The sequence below is a fragment of the Canis lupus genome, chromosome 19 (assembly GCF_003254725.2).
Source record: "Canis lupus dingo isolate Sandy chromosome 19, ASM325472v2, whole genome shotgun sequence".
In the NCBI taxonomy this organism is placed as follows: Eukaryota; Metazoa; Chordata; class Mammalia; order Carnivora; family Canidae; genus Canis; species Canis lupus.
This window is the reverse complement of record NC_064261.1, coordinates 14,798,595-14,820,895: the sequence shown is the minus strand read 5'-3', so window position 1 is coordinate 14,820,895 and position 22,301 is coordinate 14,798,595. Positions and strand designations below refer to the sequence as shown.

The window sequence follows — 22,301 nt, the reverse complement described above, 5'->3', positions numbered from 1 at the left end:
ATGGTAAATTAGTAAATAATCAGTTGTGAATCACTGATTATTGGGGAACTGATTTTCATAGATGAAGAAAAAGAAACATTCCACAGAAATCTCATTATTACCCTAATGGTCACTTTAGAAACTAAAGAATCTAAGGTAGAATTTTGTCACTTTACTACAATCTACTTCCAATGTCACTTACTTTTTATTGTCTATAAATTCACAAAAATGTCAGATATGTTGAAAGAATCCCTTCTTTACTGTATATGTCAGATAAATATATGAGCTAGGTCTGCCACCTTGAAACAGAAGTCTGTATAATCATGTTATGTTTTCCAACCATTTACGTACAACCCAAAGCATAACCCAATATAACTTAAGTTAAAAATTCAACATGCAGAGGCACCTGGGTGGCTCAGGGGTTGAATGTCTGCCTTTGGCTCAGGTTGTGATCCCAGGGTCTTGGGATCGAGTCCTGCATCAGGCTCCCCTTCAGGGAGCCTGCTTCTCCCTCTGCCTATGTCTCTGCCTCTCTCTGTGTGTCTCTCATGAAAAAAAAAATTTTTTTAAAAAAGGAAAAATAAAATCTTAAAAGAGAAAATTCAACATGCACAGTTTTCCTTATTTTATGGTCTTCTGGGAAAACCTATATTCTAGAAAATTTTCTTTATGGGAAATCATGTTTTTCATGTTTTTTTAATTGACATTTTATATGTCATTTTTTGACATATAAAATTTCACCATCTTAGCATGGGGGAATATCTTAGGGAACTGAAAGTGAAATATTTTGTACAGGATACATACACTGGCTATCTTTATCCTTGCATACCTGGAATAATGATGACTATTAAAATCATTAAAATGCTGTGTAGTATTTCATGCTAATTTCCCATGTCTTAACCATCTTTCTTATCAACACTTAATCATTGTTTGCCTTTCTCCAGTCCAAATGGGTACTTTTTCCAAAATGAAATCGGTGCTTTCCTGAATGTAAATGCAACTTTATAATAAGCCATAATGATTGACTCTTACTACAATGTGAGCAAAGAAAGTATATTAAGGGGATAAAAATCAGTTCTTATTGATCTTACTAAAAAATAGGTATTCCACCTGCTACTATATGGTGGAGTATAAATTGAAAGTACGTAAGTTTGGGAGGTGGACAAACCCGGATTTACCTCATCTTTTGGCTCCTCGTCATCAAAATCAACATTTTCCTTAATTTTTCTGAACTCAGTGTATAAACAGAAAATCATTAGTGTTTCAAAGCCAGTTATTTTTGTTCCAATTATTATTAGTTTTATTTTCTCCTGCAAAATAATATATCCCCAATTGACAACAATCTAAATTAATATATCTGTGCTCTATAAAGTTAATTTAATATTTATGTTTAACATTATATATATCACTGAGTTATGTTATATAGCAAATTACTTTAAGCAATTATCATACATCATATTGAACAATACAAATATTGTTTTTTGTTTTGCCCTAATTAATAATATGGAAATATGTATGTGATGTATTATTTTTGTGATATTTATTACATTGTATTTAAAATACAAATAAAATGACATAATTTTTTTTAGTGTTTGGAAAATTATATTTCCTCAGTCATACTACTTTTGATTGCTTTGTGATACTTCATATTTTAGTGAGGTGAGATTATGCAGTATAGCTCAAAGTGGATATTGTATGAGAAGCTTGGATTAAGATCATGTTTCCTCAAATATTTATTTGAAACTTCTGTCAAATCTTAATGTATCACACATTTATCAGGTGACTAAGTTTGTTTCTCAACACTTCATACCCTACCATTTCATCTATATTATTAACTTTTGTTTGTTTTATTTAACATTCAAGTAATTGGATTGAATTTTGAGAAAGGGGAAGGTTATCAAAATATTCAAACAGTCAAAGAAAAAAACTTTAAAACCCTGAATTAAATGTGAGTATTAATTTTAGATTTGAATAATTTAATACCATCACTATCAATTAAGAAAATTATTGTTGCAAGTAACATAAATCACATTTCGTCTGGAGTGAACAATAAGGACAATTTACCATCTCACATATCAAGAATTCTCAGCATTGGGTGACCCAAGGCAGTTAAGTCAGCAACTTAATATCATCAAAAATGCAGTTTCTTTGAATTTATTCACTTTTCCACTCCAAATGTGTGGCCTTGGCCTCAGGCTGGTATACCTCATCTCGGGGTGACTGTCACCATTCCAGCAGTAACATGAAAGAAGCAAAACCTTTTACCTCATGTAAAAGGACTCCTCTGTCCTAATTAAGAACATAAAATCTTTCTCAGAAACTCCCCAAGAGGCATTTCCTCGTATTACCCTGACCTCTAAACAAATCACTGACATGGAACCTGGAACTGTATGATTGGCTTAGACTGATAGGAATTTAAGTCTAAATCATGTGGGAGAGGTTGGGCACCTAAATAAAATTGAAGTGAGCCAAACATGGATGATATGGTGAATGACACCTGGATAGGCAATAGCCAGTCCCTACTACAACAAGCAAGGTAAATTTCTCCTAAACTGCCCTTTTGTTAAATCATACAATCTAAATTTTAATCAGACACCTCTGATGCTTGACTATTACCTAAAATATTTTAAGAAGTGGTCATCAAGGATCTATTGATATCTCCTACATGAAATAGCTTGGACTGCATGCTTCTCTCTAAATCTAGAAAATGAAGGACTGAGATATACAGTTGCAATAGGGCAAACTTAGGTTCCAAAGAAAGGCTTCAGGGCAAACAAAAGCAGGTAAGCACTTCCATTCCTTTATTTGATCACTTATTCTTTTGTTAATATTTAAGAAACTTCCCATTTACTATGTGCAGATAATGAACGAAGTGCTAGAGATAAAAACTAAAACAAAAAATGTGAATATGAAAACATCCTCAAAGTAATCATGACAGCTGAGTAAAAATCAAACAAATTATACACTGTGAGAAGTGTTATGGAAGAGGTATGAAAAAATGTGCTATGGAGACATATAGGAGAAGCATATAAACTCGAAGTAAGTTTCAGAGATTAAATAGAGCTCCCACCTGTCAGAAGAAGTGCTATCTGTGATGAACAAGGAAGTCTTAAAGCATGAATTGGCTAAGTGAAATGGCAAGAGAGACAGCGTTCTGGGTAAATAAACCCTGAATATAAAGGTGTGTGTGTGTGTGTGTGTGTGTGTGTGTGTGTGTGTGTGTGTGATGAGAGAAAGAGAAGGAAGGGAAGAGAAACAGAGACTGGAGATTGATGAGCACAGGACCCTAGATGGTAAAAAAGTAGTGAGTAAAAAACATAAAGTGGGGAAATTGGGGCCAAATCACAAAGGGCCTTTTCTATCAGATCAAAGAGTTTGAAATAGGGCCTTGAAGGCATTAGAAAGTCATTAAAGGATTTTGAGTAGGATAATGACACAGTTCTATTTGGAATTGAAGGTTCATTCTGGCTCAAATGTGGAAGTTAAATTGTGGCAAGGAATAGATTAAAGACAGAGAGAATGATTAAGAGGCAGTTTTGAGTAGCATGGATGAGGAACTAGAATTGTCTGAACCTAGGTAGTGGCAGACAGTGAGGTTAGAAAGGAAGGGAAAATTTTGAAAGATATTTAAAGGTAATATTGCTCGGATTTGATGACAGAAGATTTTGTGTGGAAGTAATTCAAAATGAGGAATCAAGGGGGCTTGCTACATTTCTGACTTGGGAAAATTCCTCAGGGGTGCTGTCATTCATGAGATCAGGGTATCCAAGAAGAAGATGTTTGGTAAGTCATAAAAGATCTTCCATGCGCTCAGCACCACAATGTACCAGGCAGATTTACTTGCTTGACTTTATGTTTCCTCTCTATTTTCTATTTGGAATAAAATCATTTCTATATAGATCATCTGATATAATAATACCATGTTTGAAAGCATTGCTGAAATCTTCCCATCCCATCCTCAACGTGACTCTTGTCTCTATCACATCTCTTGCCCTGGTATATCATACACCACGGCTTAGTGGCACATGCTTATGTGGATGACCAGTCTGTGAGCTTCTTCTAGACATAATGCTTTCATATCCATGTTTGAAACTCCCCAATGCCTAGCGCCCTCAAATACTTGCACATAATAAGCACTCAATAAATGGCTTTTGAATTAAGCCAAAAAATAATATTCTTCATTGAATTCCTTTAAAATGAAAACAATAGATGCTTTTGGTCCCAGTGTTGAGTTGAAGGTAAGGTCATTTCTTGCCAGCAGGCTATGACTGACTTTAATTAAACATTTTATACCATTCATCTGCTGCTGGGTAACATGCCTTTTAAAACACAGGAAACATTAATCTGCAGATGAATAGTATAAAATCTTTTTACAATATTTTCCTCAGTTACAACGAGATTATATACTAACCACAATATTTCTGCTCCATTCTAGAATCATAGAAGAATGCATACTATCAATAGACACCTACAGTGAGGGTAATAATGTGCATATGGTGTGTTATAACATCCTTATGCTAGTTTCAAAAACTAAGAAAATAAAAAAAATAAAAAGTAGAGAATGTTATGACTTAAACAATACAAGCATGTGCATTAAGTCAGGTCTTTAAAGGACAGATTTCACATGTGGGAAACATAAGTGAGAGTATTATATGTTTCAGTGTGTGGTAACCCCTTATCCTCCTTCATTTGGTTGACCTGTATCATTGCACTGTGGGTGTCCAATAGTATTCTCTAGGTGGGGGTGATAGGAAGAAGGGAAGGCAGGCAATGTGTTAACCAGCCAGCAACCTGTACCAGAGCAAAGGAAATAGGGACGGTGTGGCTCTTACTATGACCTTTAGCGTAAGTACACATTGCTCAGGTTGATAGACTTGCACACCTATGTACAAGATTTAAGAGGTTGAAGATTTATATAGAAAAAGGCAGAAGTGCTAAGTAAGAAAACAAGTTTGAAATGGTTTTAGAGCTGGAGATCGTCGTCAGTTTATTTTCAGTCTTTCCTTTGGCAGAAGAGTATGGGTACCTTAGGGGTCAAATGTACTCTCTATTCTCACCTTTCTGTTGATGTTCATCTGGGAACAACTTTCTTGATCTCTATTTTAGTAGGTGAGTGGATATGTTTGTATTCTAGGATCTGGCCCTGATTAAAGTTTTTGGCTATAACTTTTTTTTTTGTCTATAATTTTAAGCCTGATGATGCTGGGGTTTTCCATATTGAAAGTACTGATGATCACAACACTAGGGATAACTGAGCCTTCTCTTTTCCTTAAAAGAGCCTTCTCTTGTCTTCCAAATGTTGTGAAATCACCGTTTGCAATCTCCTGAACTCTTCTCATTCTACAATATTTGGCCAAGGGACCTTATCTTTGTTCTCTCTATCCTTTTCTTTGATACTTAGATTTGCATATGAACTAAATACTTGATCTCTCTACTTGCAAATTTTTAAGAATCTTAACCTTAATTTTGTTTAACTCAATCTTTTATCTCTCCCCTCCACATCCAGTTGCAATCATACTTTTTCATCTCCCTCATCTAAATTTCCAAAATTTTAATATTTAACCTCCAAAATACACCTTAAATCCTTCCATTTCTTCATATCTGCATGGGCATCAGTCAAATCCAAATCACCATCATTTATCATCCAGACTATGTAGAAGAGCCTCCAACTGATCAAGCTTTCCCTTTCATGAAAACTTTACCCACCCACCCATTGTCCTCATGGCAACAAAAATGAAATTTTAAAATGGTACGTATCATGTCTCCACCCTTCTGTCTAAAATATTTTAACTTATTTACATATCTTTACATATGCAATGATATTAGTTCATTCACCCAGCACCATTCTTCTGCTTGCTCATTGAATATATATGACACAGGGCTTCTATCAGGTGTAGGGTTCTCCAAGCTTTTTCCAGCTCACAGATTTTGAATATGCTTTTTTGCACATGCCATTTTTCTTTCCTTTTTGGAATGTTTTCCCTCCAATCTTTGCTGACTTTGCTTCATTCTTCACATTGCCTATGAGACACTATTTCCTCATGGACAAATTGTAGTGATCATGGAAAATTAATGACACTATCCAGAATTATTTCCTCTCAGAAAACTTATTTTACTTCATATAAATCATTGTAATATGATTATTTGTGTATTTATTTAATGTCAGTCTCTTCTGATAAGCTTTGAACTCAATAATGAGAGGAATGTCTTCTTCTACCTTAGAACTTTGAACAGTGCTTTGAACATCGTAGAAGACCAATAAACACTTGTTATTTGTATTTTTCTTTATATATTGCTGATTGGTAGAAATAAGTTTTTTTTTCCTCTCAGTTTAATGTTTAATCTCCATGTGTGCTCAGGACAGCATTGCAAATTACGCTGTAGGGTAGGTGTGACCCAGAAAAGCATTTTTAAAACTGTGAATCTATCAGGTTTGTGTTAATTATATAATAATCACTTTAAGTACTGGATTTCTGAGCAGACACAAGAGACTCCAACTGGTTTTACTCCCTGATCTCCTTTGTCAAGTTACAAATATCATCAACAAAGGAAAGGTATGCTTCAGAGATTTCAGGTACAAGTGGTCGTCTCACAACTGGGCCAGGTCAAAAAAGATGTCCATTGTCATCTGACCTTGAACCATCAGCAAAAAACCCATGTTTTGTTTGTGCTGTAGATCTCTATGGTGAGCTGCTTCTGTAGACGTGTATGGTTATTCTGTCTATGTCACCAGCTCTAACTGCTGAACTCCCTCCCCCCACCCGTAGACTCCATAAAAACCAGATACTAATAATAAATTTTACTATTACTACTAAACAATGTTGACAGACTAGAAATCATTTGTTCCATAGTTTCATGGTTTGGCCAAGAGTCAAGCATGCAATCAATCCAGGCCAGCTGACACACATACTTTGTAAGTGAGAATAGAACTTAGAACATGTATAATGTTTTATAAAATTCTTCTATACATTGGCACATTTAAATTTCACACTGATAAAAGGAAGGTACTATACTTTCTGTTATAATATAGAAGTGGATGTCAAATTCAAAAAAAATACGATTTACTCTGAATCAAATAGCAAACAGGAGCACAGGAAATCAAACATATATCTTCAGATGTTAAGTTCAAGTTGTTTTTCTGTTTCACTAAAACTGGCACCCACATCATCTACTTTCTTCAGATTTCTCTGAAATGGCTTTAAAATATTTGATAAAATAGCACAGTTGACTATTATCTACATTTACGACCCTATTCATTTTCCTCTTTTATCCCTAGTATCTGGTGACAATTTACCCTGTAAATTATCAAAATTTTGTTTATTCCACATTTCTTTCCTCTTTAAATAAAATGCAAATAGTTAATCTCAGGCCATCCATCAAGTCATGATCTGTACAGCTCCTCAAGACTTTATCTTTTTTTTATTATTATTATTCCTTGAAGAGCAACTTTGGGGAGTGGAAAGAGTATGAAGTTGCCTTATCTAATAATTTCCATCTCAGGGCAGCCCCGGTGGCGCAGCGGTTTGGCGCCGCCTGCAGCCTGGGATGTGATCCTGGAGACCTGGGATCGAGTCCCGCATCGGGCTCCCTGCATGGAGCCTGCTTCTCCCTCTGCCTGTGTCTCTGCCTCTCTCTCTCTCTGTCTCTCTCTCTCTCTCTGTCTCTATGAATAAGTAAATAACATATTAAAAAAAAAATTCCATCTCAGAGAATGCATTACCATATATACCATGTTGTGGGAACAAATTATCCAGATTTAGAAGGTCGTGTAAAAAAATACAGTGAGTGAGTGTATGTGTTTTCAATTATTTTATTGATTTCTATTACTATAGTCTTCTGCTACCAAACAGGCACTACTTTGCAAATCTTTACACTTAAATAGCTTCTAGTATGAGATCTTCATAAGTTATTCTCTGATTAATTATCTTCAAAGAATCAATACTGAATCTTTGCATCTAATTTAATTTAATTTGGCCATTATTAATTTTCCCTTCTTAGGGCTTAGCGAGATAGTAGAACATAAAGCTGTTTTGTTTGACCATTTGCTTTGAATAAAACATTAAATACCACCAACTAAAAGAAATAGCATAGGATTTAGAATTAGAAACCATGGATTTCAGTCATTCCTTTTATTTATTCATCCATTTATTTATTATCACCTTATATAATAGGTGCAAAAAGAACGGTCTGCTTGACAGAATTATATGAAGGAAGAAATGAGGTTATGAAAGCAGAATGTCTTTGGTTAAATTAAATTACACTGCTAACTTTTAGTTGCATTATTTTGTTACAAATATTTTTCTTCTTGAATAAAATACAGAATCTCCATTTTAAGATGGTAAACATGATAAAATACTCCATTTATCTCCTTCTGTCTGATAACCAATTGAAAAGATAGTAAAGAAATACATAAGCCTAATTATAAAGAGAATAGGAGAAATGACATCAATAAATGTGAGACTTGCACATATTTCTGGAAAGTATGTATCAAGTGGAGGGATGGTTAATGGGTGAAATACAGCAGCAGAAAAAAAGGTAGAAAAAGACTATTTTCCCCTTTGTCCATAATCAAGATGTTACCTGCCAAGAGTAGATAATTTAAAGACAGTGGAAATAATTTACACATTGAAAGAGAAGTAGGACCTAAAAGATCAGTAAATGAAAAAGTCTAGCCTAATCATCTTTCTCGCCATAATTTCTAACTTCTTAAGACTTACCCAGGAAATATCTTGGCATGTTCTTTTATAAAGAAATTGAATAAATCACCTTGGGATAACAAACGCAGATTTTGAGGATGTTAATGGCTCAGAATAAAGCCCTTTCATTTAGAAATTCCAAAGGCTATTCAACCAGTCTTATCTTCATACATTATCTCCTGATAGGTTCCCCTCTTGTTATTAAATATGAATAGGAGCCCAGAAATGACCAGGTATTTGAAAAATATCCTGCGTACCCATGAGGAAAATGATAGGAAAAAGTATTGACACCAGAAAAATATATATAATTCTGGAAACAGAAGGGAAAAATCCTCAAGAAGCTACAGAATTGGTTTATTTTCTTAAAATTATTGAAGTATAATTAATGTACAGTGCTATATTAGTTTCAGATGCACAATATAGTGATTCAACAGTTCTGTGCATTACTCGGTGTTCATCGTGATAAATGTTTCTCTATCCTCTTTATTTATTTTACCTATCTCCTCATCTACCTCCCCTCTGGCAACTACCACCTTGTTCTCTGTATTTAAGGGTCCATTTGTGTTTGTTTCTCTTTTTTCTTTATTTGTTCATTTGTTTTATTTCCTAAATTGCACATGTGGGTGAAATCATATGTTATTTGTTTTTCTCTGTATGACTTATTTCACTTAGTAATTATACCTTCTAGGTCTATCCACATTGAAGCAAATAGCAATTTCCCATTATTTTTATGGCTAAGTAATATTCCATTGCATATATTCATAGCATATATATGTGTATACATATATACATACACATGTGTATATATATATATATATATAATTATATATATATATATACACCCTACATCTTTTTATACATTCACCCATGCCTCCATGGGTTGAATTCTTGGTTTCTTATTCTTCGTTTCTATTCTATTCTTGGGTTACTTCCATATCCTGGCAATTGCAAATAATACTGCAATTAACATAGGGGTACATATATCTTTTTGAATTAGTGTTTTTATTTTCTTTGGGTAAATACCCAATAGTGAAATTACTGGATAGTATGTTAATTCTATTTTTAATTCTTTGAGAAACTTCCATACTGTTTTCCATAGTAGCTGCACCAATTTGCATTCCCATCAACAGTGCATGAGAGCTCCCTGATGATTAGTGATGTGAAGAATCTTTTCATGCATCTGAGGACTAACCGAACGCCCTCTTTGGAAAAACGTCTATTCAGATCTTCTGCCCATTTTCAGTCAGATCATTTGGGGTTTTATGATGCTGAGTTATTTAAAAGATCTCTATATACTTTGGATATTAACCCCTTATCAGATATAACATTCGTCAATGTTTATAAATATTTTCTCCCATTCAATAAGTTGCCTTGTTGATGGTCTCCTTTTCTGTGCACATGCAAAAGAATGAAACTGGGCCACTTCCTTACACCATACACAAAGATACACTCAAAGGGGATTAAAGACCTAAATGTGAGACCTGAAATCATAAAACTAGAGAAAAACATAGGTAATAATTCCTTTGACACCAGTTGTGGAAACATTTTTCTAAATATGTCTCCTGAGCAAAGAAATAAAAGCATCTTTAAAAAGTATTTGCTGGGGATCCCTGGGTGGCGCAGCGGTTTGGCGCCTGCCTTTGGCCCAGGGCGCGATCCTGGAGATCTGGGATCGAATCCCACGTCGGGCTCCCGGTGCATGGAGCCTGCTTCTCCCTCTGCCTGTGTCTCTGCCTCTCTCTCTCTCTCACTATGTGCCTATCATAAATAAATAAAAAAATTAAAAAAAATAAAATAAAATAAAATAAAATAAAAAGTATTTGCTGTATGGTATGCAACAGACATTTATAACTATTTCAAGTCCATTTTAAGGATTTCTTTTAAAGATTTTATTTAATTTATTTATTCATTCATTCGTTCATTCATTCATTCATAAGAGACACAGACATCAAGGCAGAGACATAAGCAGAGGGAGAAGCAGGTTCCCCAGAGGGAGCCTGATGTGGGACTCGATCCTGGAACCCAGGATCACGCCCTGATCAGAAGGCAGACACTCAACCGCTGAGCCACCCAGGAGTCCCTTTTTTAAGGATTTTATTTATTTATTTTTGAGAGAGAGAGAGCAAGAGAGAGCAGAGCAGGAGGGAGGGGCAGAGAGAGAAGCAGGCTCCCCTTTCTAACAGGGAGCCAGATGCAGAACTCATTCCCAGACCCTAGGATCATGACTAGAACTGAAGGAAGATGCTTAACTGACTGAGCCACCCAGGATCCCATCAAGTCTGCTTTTGAATAACACTGTTTTACCTCACAGATACTGCAAATATCTTATAACTAAGTATTCTCAGTACCTCTAACCCAACCCTTACAGTGTTGCTGTCATTCATTTCACATATATATATAAATTATAATCAAATATATATACTACTACCTTGAATTAGTATTTATTACATTAAGAATAAGAAAAATAAAATATTTTGATTTGCCGGGACACCTGGATGGCCCAGCAGTTGAGAGTCTGCCTTTCGCCCAAGGCGTGATCCCAGGTCCTGGGATCAAGTCCCACATCCGGCTCCCTACATGGAGCCTGCTTCTCCCTCTACCTGTGTCTCTGCCTCTCTCTCTGTGTCTCTCATGAATAAATAATAAAATCTTAAAAAAAAAAAGATTTTGATTTGCCTTCATTTATTCCTTTTCTAACACTCTTCCTTCATTTATGCAGATCCAAGTTTCTGACCTATCATTTTCTTTCTCTCTGAAGAACATCCAACATTTTTGGCAAGCCAGTTTTACTGGTGACAAGTTCACTAGGTTTTGTTTGAAAAAGTCTTAATCTGACCTTTAGTTTTGAAGGATAACTTGCTAGATTCAGAATACCAGGTGGGTAACCTTTTTTCTTCATTAACACTTTATATTTAATACTTAAAATACTTTACCCCATTCTGTTTGCTTGCATGGTTTCTAAATTCCAATGTAATTCTTTCCCCTGTTCTTCTGTAGTTCAAGTTCATCCCTACTTCTTGTCCCTCTACCCTCTACCGTGTCTTTCAAGACTTTCTTCTTGGCTTTGATTTTCTACAATTCAAACATGATATGCCTAGGTGTAGGTTTTGTTTTTGTTTAGTTTAGTTTTGTTTGTATTTTTGTAATTATCCTGTCTGATGTACTCTGAGCTTCCTGGATCTATAGTTAATGTTACCTACTAATTTTTGAAAATTCTCAGGCATTATTAGTTCAAACATTCTTTATATTCCTTTTTCTCTTTCTGATATTCTCTCTTTCTGGTCTTTCCACTGCATGTAGGTACACCTTTCATAATTGCCCAGAGTTCATGGATATTCTCTTCTGTGTTTTTTTTTTTTTTTCTTACATTTTTGTTTTGGAAGTTTCTATTGATATCTCTGTGGCAAGCTCAGTAATTCTTCTTTTGCCCAGTTTACTGATGAATCATCAAACATATTTTTTCTTAGCATTTGCTTTTAGTTTGGATGCCATTAGTTTATTATAAAAGAGAGACATGGAAATTATTTACATGATTAATAGTTTCACAACTTCACTGGAATGAGCAGCTTCACTTGATGCCATTTCAATAATGATTTGTTTCAGTCTGCATACTTTCTGTGGATGTCATCATCTCTAAATAAGAAATAATATTTGTCATCTAACACTACTCTGGTGCCTCCGTATTCTGGTTCTGGGAGAAGAACTTTCACACTAACTGGTTGGCTCTCTCCACCTTCTTCTTCAGAGCCCAATCCAAAGTCGCTTGAAATACTTTTCCTTGAGATTTTTCTGGAAGCATAATGCCTCCTGAGGTCACAGTTCTGTCTACGCCCTTCGCCTAAACCTCGGGCAGAGAGGGGAAGAAACTTTCCTAATGCTTGTCCTGCATGACTCCAGCTTGCCAAAGTTGGTTCTCTGCTCTCAAACTGCCACAGCCCACAGCAAAGAGACCCACAGTCTGCTGCTTAAGAACATTTCCTTTTTATTCTTAGAATTTTCATCCCTTTGCTTTTATGACTCATCTGTTTTTGCACGTCACCCACTTTTTCCATTAGAGTTCATAGCATTATTAATCATAGGTATTTCAAATTTCTGATCTGATCTAACATCCTTGCCTTAAATGAATCTGGTTCTGATGGTTACATTATCTCTTCAGACTGCTTTTTTGTTTTTGTGTTTTGGTTTGTTTTTTTTTTGTTTGTTTGTTTGTTTGTTTGCTTTTTTACCACATCTTGTATTTTTGTTGTTGTTGAAATCCAGGCATGATGTATTGGGAATAAGGAACTAAGGTTTTGTGAGGTTTTGTGTTTATCTGGTTAGGAGTTAGGTTATGTTTACTGTTTGCCTATAGGATAAGAGACTAAAATTTCCTCTAGTATTCTTTTAAAAAAAAAATATATATATATATATATATATTTTATTATTCATGAGAGATACACAGAGTGAGGCAGAGGGATAAGCAGAGGGATAAGCAGACTCTTCGCAGGGAACCTGATGCAGGACTCAATCCCAGGACCCCGGGATCATGACCTGAGGCAAAGGCTCAACCACTGAGCCACCCAGATGCCCCTCTAATATTCTTTTTTTGTCTCCCTATTGTCTTTTGCTTTTCCTAAAGACTGCTAAAATAGAGCCTGAGGGTTACAGTAATTTTAGCTGTAATCTCCTATTATTATATAGGAGCCTTATTGATGTGAAGAGCAAGTGGGGGTAAGCATTCTATATTCTGATTATTAGGTCTATAATCCTATAATCTGATGATTAGTGTTTTAGTAAGCTTGAGAAAATTTTCCTTTCTTGATATCAAAGGCTAGGGCAGGCTAGAATTCTCCTTTCTCCATGTTGGTTAGGCACCGGTTAAACCTTAGTTGGTTAGGCTCTGGTAAATAGTTTCTCTTGAGTACAGTCCTTATTAATGAGAACAGAGATCTTTAGCCTTATTTCGAAACAATTTCTTTTTCCCTCTCCCTGCTCCCTTTTCTTCTTCACAGTAAGAAACAGGTAGGACTCCTAGAAGTAAAACTCAAAAAAGTGTGGAGGCTCCCCAAATTAGTCTACTCTTGATCTAAGCCTTCAACAATTTGTCAATTACAATGTAATATGTTGCTGATGATATTGGCTTTGGCTTTGGGCTTCTGCTCCTGGGCTTTTTTCCTCAATAAACTGTGATTCTCTGCATCTGACTGTCTCTCCAGTTTCCAGGACAGACATTTACCCTATGAGCTCAATTCTCTGACCTAAGAAGAGTTGTTGATTTTCAATTTGTTCACATTTTTTCTAGGTGTGAGGAGAGGAGCAATGACTTTTAAGTTCTGTCCATGTTGTACTAAAAACTAGAGCTTCAAGGATTGCATCTTAATTTTAAAACCTCTGCCCACAGCAATTATTTATTGCACTTCATTGTTGCAGACCTTTTGACAAAGTCAAAATAAGGATCTGGAACATTGGAAAATAAAGCAATATAAGATTAAGAAAGAAAGAAGCAAAAGATAACCACTTCCTGGCTGATTGAATATTAAACCCTCTGTATATAGTAGTAAATTCATAGAGAGGTCTTAATTTACCTACTTTACTCAAACAATAGTCATTTTTTCCTATCTTCCATTAGTTTCTTCCTGCAATATGAGTTCTTTTGTGGCCTTTATTTATAGTCATGTTGCCTGCTGTTCTCTTTATGGGCCAATTTACATCTTTTGGGAGTAGACAGGGAGGATTTCAGAATGATTTAGGAACCAGCTGGATACAGTAACTTGCCATGTTTTTTCTCTGCCTATGAAGAGAACATCTGCTAGATATGCTGAGATGGAGTGTGCTTTTGTCTTCAGATTGAATCAGAAGTCTTTCTGTATTTCTATTCTAAAAAGAAAATGTTGCAATGGTACCATTAAGAAAAAATAAAAAACAAACAACCTGTAAGTAACAATTTGCTAAGACACTATGGCAGAGTTCTGTTCTATTTTAGAGTCTTGAATGGAATATATAGTTACTGCACAAAGAGTATGGAACAAAGTGAGCTGAGTCCATGCCTGCTATGGCCTTATTTAGGTTGTTAAATCTCCTGCTAAGAAAACACAGGAAATATTAATAATCTGACCGGAACTGTCAAGGTTCACATGGCGTTCTTATGCCAAGCAGGCTTAGTGATACTTTAAGAAAAATAATCCTAAACAAGCAGGAAAGAAATATGACCATAAAATTGTTACCATTTTAAGTTCATTCTTTGAAAAATAGTATACCCATTAGCAGCTAAGATAATAATTCCCAACCTTTTTGGTTATAGTATATTATTGATAAATGACTACCACTAACTTTCAATTCTGCCAAATAGTATATAAGAAATGGGCACAATTTTTTAAATACATAACTATGACACATATAGAATTCTTATTTTACACATTTAAAAATAGATCTTGATTGAACTTATTAGCCTTTGGTAACTACCATTACATTACTTCTATAGACTCCTTCCCCCTACACCATCAGGTGTCAGTACCACAAATAGTCAAACATTCCCGATATTAAAGATATTCTGTTGATGATAATAACCATCATGTATTTCATTTTAGAGAGAAAAAGCCCAAGCATGTAGAGAAGGGCAAAAGGGGAGGAAGAGGGAGTTATGTGACTCAGACTCAGAACGGAACATGGAGCACGATGCAAGGCTCAACCCTAGGACCCTGAGAATATGACCTGAGTAGAATCCAAGAATCACATACTTAAATGACTGAGCCACCTGGGTGCCCCTATAATCAACATTTGTACTTTTAATTCTCTGGTTATTTTCTGGTAGTACTCTACAGGCTTCCAGTTATGGAATGAAGAAGTCACAAGAATAGTAGGCACAGCATTAGGAATACAGTCAATGATACTGTAATAGTGATACAACGGAACAAATGATAGCTACACTTGCAGTGAACATGGTGTAATGTATAAGCTTGTCAAATCTCTAAATTGTACATCTAAAACACAATGTAACATGTGTCAACTATACTCAAAAATAATAAAATGGGAATTATAAAATATATATATAAATTACTTGTTGTCTAATGCATGTAAGTATTCATCCATTCAAGTGTCAAAATAATAAAATTATATACAAATCAATTATATGCACTAACTCAATTTTTACTTCATCTTTCCTACCTATCCTTAGTTCAGGCTCCCCTCATTCCTTCTCTGATTTACTGAAATAATCTTCTAACTAATCTTTCCAAAACCACTCTTGCCCCCTTTGATCGCTTATCCATTTAACATAATGACTAACCTTTTCCAAAAACATATTTGAACTTAGTGCCATCTGCTTAGAACACACATTGTCTTTCCATCTCTTTTCTGATGAAGACCTAAAGGGCTCACCATTGCTCATTTTTTTCCTCAGCTGTCTGTCCTCAGTATCACCAAGCTTTTTTACTCTTCCTACACATTAAGCTCACACTACCAGAGGGTACTTTTCTGCCTGTTTCCATCGTATGGAACCCTCTTTTCTCACCAGTTTTTCCTTAGTTAACACCTACATATCCTCTAAGGGAGCATTTCTTGTTTCACTTCCTCCCCCTCAGCATCAGGTCAGATCTCCTACGAGACACTGTCAACTCATACCTCTTCTTCACTCAATTTACCACTATTGCCCATCACATCCTGACAAGAACATGCAAGAAACAGATGAATCTGAGTCTTGCCAGACATGTAATTGAGGAAGTCATGCATGTGCTGGAGATAATGTACTCCTGGTACGTTTTTATGTATGAGTGGACATGCACAGGCAGACATGAATTGGGAAAGGGAAAGAGAGATTGAGAGAAAGAGAAATGGAGAACTGACACCTTTCTAATTGATGACACATTTTCAAGAACTCAAAATATATATTAATGTTTGCATCAAAATGCAGATGGTGTTTATCATTGTAGTAACATGAGATATAACACATTGATTATTCATATTGTTTTATATTTGCTTTAAAAGTTAACACAGTTAATCCTCATTATTTTCAGATTCTATATTTGCAAATTCATATACATGCTAAAACTTCTTTGTAACTCCCAAATCAAAACTCACTGCACTTTCATGTCATTTCTGAACATGTGCAGAGCTATCAAAAAAATGAGTCGCCTAACATGCCCATTCTTGCCTGAAGTCAAACAAGAGAAAGACTCTGCCAGCTTGTTTTAGCTCTCATTCAGAAATGACCAGAAGAAGACAATAGGAGGCAGTACAGTACAAGAAACTCTTACTCTGAGGTCAGCTGAAGGGGTTTGAATCTCTACTCTGGGACTTGTGAGTTGGGTCGCCTCAGACAAGTAACTTAACACTGCTGAGTCCACTTTTCTCTTTTGTCAAACAAAGAAAATAATATCTACCAGAATGTGTTGATGATTTGTTATGATTTAATCATTTAAATATTCACTAATTTAATGTTGTTGGCAACTTTCTAGAACAAAACTAATATAAATGATAATCGTATATTAAAAATGAAATGTAAATTAAAATTCATAAACCTTTGAAACAAGAATTCCATAGATCACAAACTGAAAGTTAATGGTCTTAAACAAAGTCCTTAATTTAAAATCAGAAATTTATACCCATGGAGATTAAAACAATGCTCTAAAGTAATAGCTATTCCCGGAGATAAATATATGTAGAACTCAGATATGTTGGTTCTTTCAGAGTACTAAACGTTTCACAAAATTATACAGATTCTATTTCTCCATATCTCTGTCTCTCTCTCTCTCTTTTTTTCTTTTTTTTTATAAAATGACGTCTGAAGTAAAAGTTGAATAAAGAGAGAAAGGACGTTAAAATGTCAGACCTAATATTTGATGGAAAGCTGTCTGTGGTAGTGGTTTCTTATCCTCTCAAAGTCCTCATACAAAATGGATATTTAGAATCTACCCTGAAAGGTTATTGTTGTGAAGGTCAAATAAAAGGATGATTTTATAATTTAACCCGCATTTCTAAATAGTAATGGAAAAAGTCTGAGAATAATGAATATGCTGTCTATGACCCTGTTTTAAAAAAACAACCCAGGAAAAATGTTGGATTTGAACAAAATTTCAAATCTTGCAACTCGATTTGCAATATTATCAGACCTGGCAAGATTTTCTCATAAAGAAAGGGATATTATGGGCCAAAATAGTAAATTTTAATGTATAGCTATTTTTCTTTGCTTTTAATAAGCTCCCTTCAACTAGAAAGTTAATGTTCATTCACTTTCTTCCTCAGTTTTAGAAGTTATAAAGAAAACAATCTTCTAGTAAAAAGTTAAATCACATTTGATCAATTCCCCTCTATTGTGGGGCTTGACATAAGAAATCTTCCAGCACAGATTGTTACTTACTGTCTCCAAACCTATTATCTTTAGCAAAGTACATGGCTACCTACAATAAAGATCATGTTTCCCAGGCTCCTTTGCAGCTAGTTGTAGCCTCGTATTAAAATTCTGGCCACTGGTTTTGAGCAGAGGTATTATGCGGCATTTTCTCAAAGATCTCCAAAAGAAAGAGAGAAAGAGAGGGAATGAGGGAGGGAGGGAGGGAGGGAGGGAGGGAGGAAGGAAGGAAGGAAGGAAGGAAGGAAAGAAGGAAGGAAGAAAGGAAGGAAGAAAGGTAGAAGGGAGGGAGGGAGAAAGGAAAGCCAAGGCAAGGCAAGGCAAACTGTTGAAAGCTGATGCAGGTTATTCACCCCTTATCCTCTCCTTCGGCTAACCTCCTTGAAAGTGGAATATGGAGACATGATCAGCTCTATGGCCATTCAAACAGTGTGATTACATAGGATCAGTTGCTTAGAAGGGCCCACACTTGATTAATTGCCCTGCTGTAGCCCTTATAAAATCTTTAATTGTGCCTTCGAGCTTATGTTTTGCAAGTGAAATCCTGTGGGACAATGAAGGATGTGTTTGAGAAGAGGAGGTGTATGGAATATACGTTTCAGATGTTCACAAGTTCCTCATATATAGTATTCTCAATGCCCTGTGATGTAAAAATTTCAGTGGATGATGTGGAGGAGTTCAATGAGATGAAAATGAGTACAAGGTGAACACGGTACATGTTTAAGTTAAGTAGTAGAGCGTGCTGTCAGCTGTGAAAGACCATATTTGTATTTGAAGAACTTGCTTCAAATTTAGGAAGAAGACAGTAGTATCCTATGAAGCATGAAGAACCAGAGAACCCTTTCCTATCCTTTCTTACTGTGTCACTTCCCTGAGTTACCCAAACACTCCAGCTGAAAACAATGATTTGGAAGGAAAAAGAGAAAGTAAGGTAATCTTTATTACTTTCTCCTTTCAGTTTTCCCCTCATTTATCAGTAAGATAAAGGGTAGTACAGGGCTTTGGTAGATTATGCACATATAAAAAATGAAACGAAAACATCTGAGTTAATTTTGTGTAATAGTTCCACCACTCCAGATGTATGATGTGTGAAATATGAATTGTGCCTTTTGGTGACTACATATATATGACTCAAATGCTTTTATATTTGCATCTACAACTAGCACTACATAATATAAAAGTGACTGGTAAAATTCAAGTTAATAATTTAAATATTTTACTTGACTTTATTTAGAAGAACATTAAAAGCAAATAAAAACATACCTTAACAAGTGGCTTTATAGTTTAGTACCTTCCACTGCATTATTTTCCTGGTTTTTAAAAAAGGAACCCCATTTTTTAATTTTGCGCTGTGCCTCAGAAATTACATGGCTGGCTCCATGTGGAGGTGATGGTAGAAATCATTCTCATTCCATGACATTGGGGGCCAAACACTGGCAGTGGCAGAAGGAAAGCTGGAAGTAGGCTGGGTTCCATATGACTGCCAAGAATTATAAACCAGCCATGAGCTGTTCACATCCAGATTTCCCAGAATGAGAAATAAACTTCTATCATGTTTAACCAACCATTTAGGGGAGGTTCTGTTATTCTGTAACTCATACCAGCACTGAATTGAAGAAAAGGAGTTTTCAAAGGAGCATATTTATCATATATTTTATATTATAGACACTATGCTATGGTTTGGACAAAAAAAGATTTTCCTTAGAAGAAAAATGGTCACAGAGATAAATGGCCAGGATCATAACGGGATTTAAGTGACTGATTCACTATCCTGAATCTGTGCACATTCTGTTGTAGGTTCATTTACTTTTACAAAATGTGAATGGCCACAGACAAAATAAGCTACTTGGATGTAGATCCTCAAATTAGAGTAAATCACTATTGTCTTTTTTACATCAGAGACATCTATTTTCCAATGGTATTATTTGAATATATTCATAACACAGGAAAAACCAGTACAAAAATAAGGGGACATCTAAGGTATTGTACTAGTGCTGAAAAGAAAATCTTTTAGTGAGAAACAGACAGGAAAATATCTAGTGATACTTGCAAAACAGAATGAAATACTTGTTAGTTTGGTAATACAAGGACATGCTACAGGAATTACTGCTTACCAGGAAGGCAAACACAGAAATTATGTGGGTCAGTGGCATTAGAGCTGCTTATTCGGGGATTAATGAGCTCTTATAGGAAGAGAAAACGAACAGAATTTCCAGACTAAGTAACACAAGCAATAAAATGATGTACAGATAGGATGTTCATCAACCAGAGAAAGTCTGGTCATATTTATACAAGTGTACTTGTTCTGACTTAGGTATTTAATTTTTTTCCTAAGAATTCAAGATAGATTACTAGCTCAGGATATGAAGTAGGGGTATTTGGAGACTGGTACATTTAGACAAGATTAAATGCCTGGATGGGAATGGCATTTAAAATAGTTAGCTGAGGGCAGCCCCGGTGGCTCAACAGTTTAGCGCTGCCTTCAGCCCAGGGTGTGATCCTAGGGACCTGGGATCAAGTCCCATGTCGGGCTCCTTGCATGGAGCCTGCTTCTCCCTTTGCCTGTGTCTCTGCCTCTCTCTCTCTCCGTGTCTCTCATGAATAAATAAATAAAATCTTTAAAGAAAGATAAATAAAATAAAATAAAATATTAAAATATTTAGCTGAGTATTTGGGATATTCTTTTTTTTCACAAGGAAATGGTCTTTCATTAAAATACAGCAAAATGGCACCACAGAATGAAGTGAGAGGTACTGTGGAAGCATATTCCCTTGATCATTTAAAGAAAGAAATGCCATGATCCAATAACACTTAGGGATATAGCTCTCAGACATTGCTGAAGATAGATTAAAGCAAAATGGGAATGAGTTAGACCAATTAGGTTTGTATATTCAATAACCTAGATCAAAAGATAATGGGGTTGGCTTGGAACAGTGCTATGGAAAGGATATTGAGGACATTTAAAGTAACAATAAATTTCAGAATTTGAGTTTAGGGAAATAAATACATTCATGTATTGATTGCTGTATCCTCTCTCCTGGAAACCTATTGTAAATACAGCCAGATACTGAGTGATCAAAATTGTTCTCTAGGGGAGCCTGGGTGGCTCAGTCAATGATCCTAGGGTCCTGAGAGCAAGCCCCGCATCCAGCTCCCTGCTTAGTGGGGTGCCTGCTTCTCTTTGTCCTCCCGCTTTGTGCTGTCTCTCACTATCCCTGTCTCTCTCTCTCAAATAAATAAATAAAATATTTAAAATACATAAATCTATTTAAGTATAAATCTATAAAATTAAAAAAAAGTTCTTTAAAGAAATAAAGTAATAGGAAATAAATAAATAAATAAATAAATAAATAAATAAATAAATAAAATATAACAAGCACTTCAGTTCTTTAATACCAATTTCTTTCTTCCTAGGATAATTCTTCATAAATGTTATGTTTCCAGTGAAAAGTGGACTAGGCCAAATGAAATATAGGTACATAAGTCAGGACTTTTCTATTAAGCTAAAGATAATAATGTTTGTGTTCCATAAATCAATCACAATGTGAATCAAACTGCTTCTAAAAAAATTAATGGCTAGCCTCAATATTCACTTTTGCAATATTGTGGTGGAGAGGTCACAGATTGGCATTCGTTGAGTTCCCACTATGTGCCAGAACTGTTTGTGCTTTATATTCATTTTTTCTTTTACCCTCACAAAAGCACTGTGAGGGTAAATACTACCATCATTGTATAGACAGAAAACAATATAGCTCAGTGAAATGGGGTCAGTAGCCCAAGGTCACATAACTAGGAAATACATTTAAATCTAAGTCTGTCTGTTACAGTAGAAAGAGGAGCTGTGGAAGCACACTGCCATCCAGGCAGAGCGAGCAGCATTAATCATCTGTGGAAGAGCTTGTGAAGTCTTAAATGGATCAAGTTTGTGAAGAATAAAAAGGTCTTGCTATTTCATCTAAAACTTTAATCAAGTTTCAATATGCACTACCGACCCTAGCAACCAGTGAGTTCCACATGAAGCCAATGGAAAAAGAGATCATGAAGACAGATGGAGCCTTTGGATCCATGCACGATTATTGCCTTATGTTCTTTTATATGATCCCTGTAAAAATAGGTCAGCTTAGCTGTCTTACTCAGATGAAAATGTAATAAATGTTTACACAATTCATCACTTAAAGAATCTAAATTTAATTTCCTACTTGGACTCCTGTCTTTAATAAAAATATGGAAGAAACAGCCTGTGTTATTTACCTCTTGAGAATGACAAGTTATAAAGTGGGATCTTTGAGATAGTAAGCATA

At 35.3% G+C, this 22,301-nt stretch overlaps 1 long non-coding RNA gene across 2 annotated transcripts in view; it reads left to right on the top strand.

Annotated features, from left to right (window-relative positions):
• The window catches only part of LOC112642768 (uncharacterized), a 50,185-nt gene extending 27,943 nt beyond the window's left edge, over positions 1 to 22,242 (top strand). Inside the window, exon 4 of one of the 2 annotated variants that reach the window (XR_003125422.3) lies at positions 21,828 to 22,242. This is a non-coding gene — a long non-coding RNA (uncharacterized LOC112642768). Of the gene's footprint in view, positions 1 to 15,241; positions 16,518 to 21,827 lie in introns of those variants that run through there. The other variant, XR_003125421.3, reaches the window with a different exon arrangement.
• Positions 22,243 to 22,301: the final 59 nt, after the last annotated feature.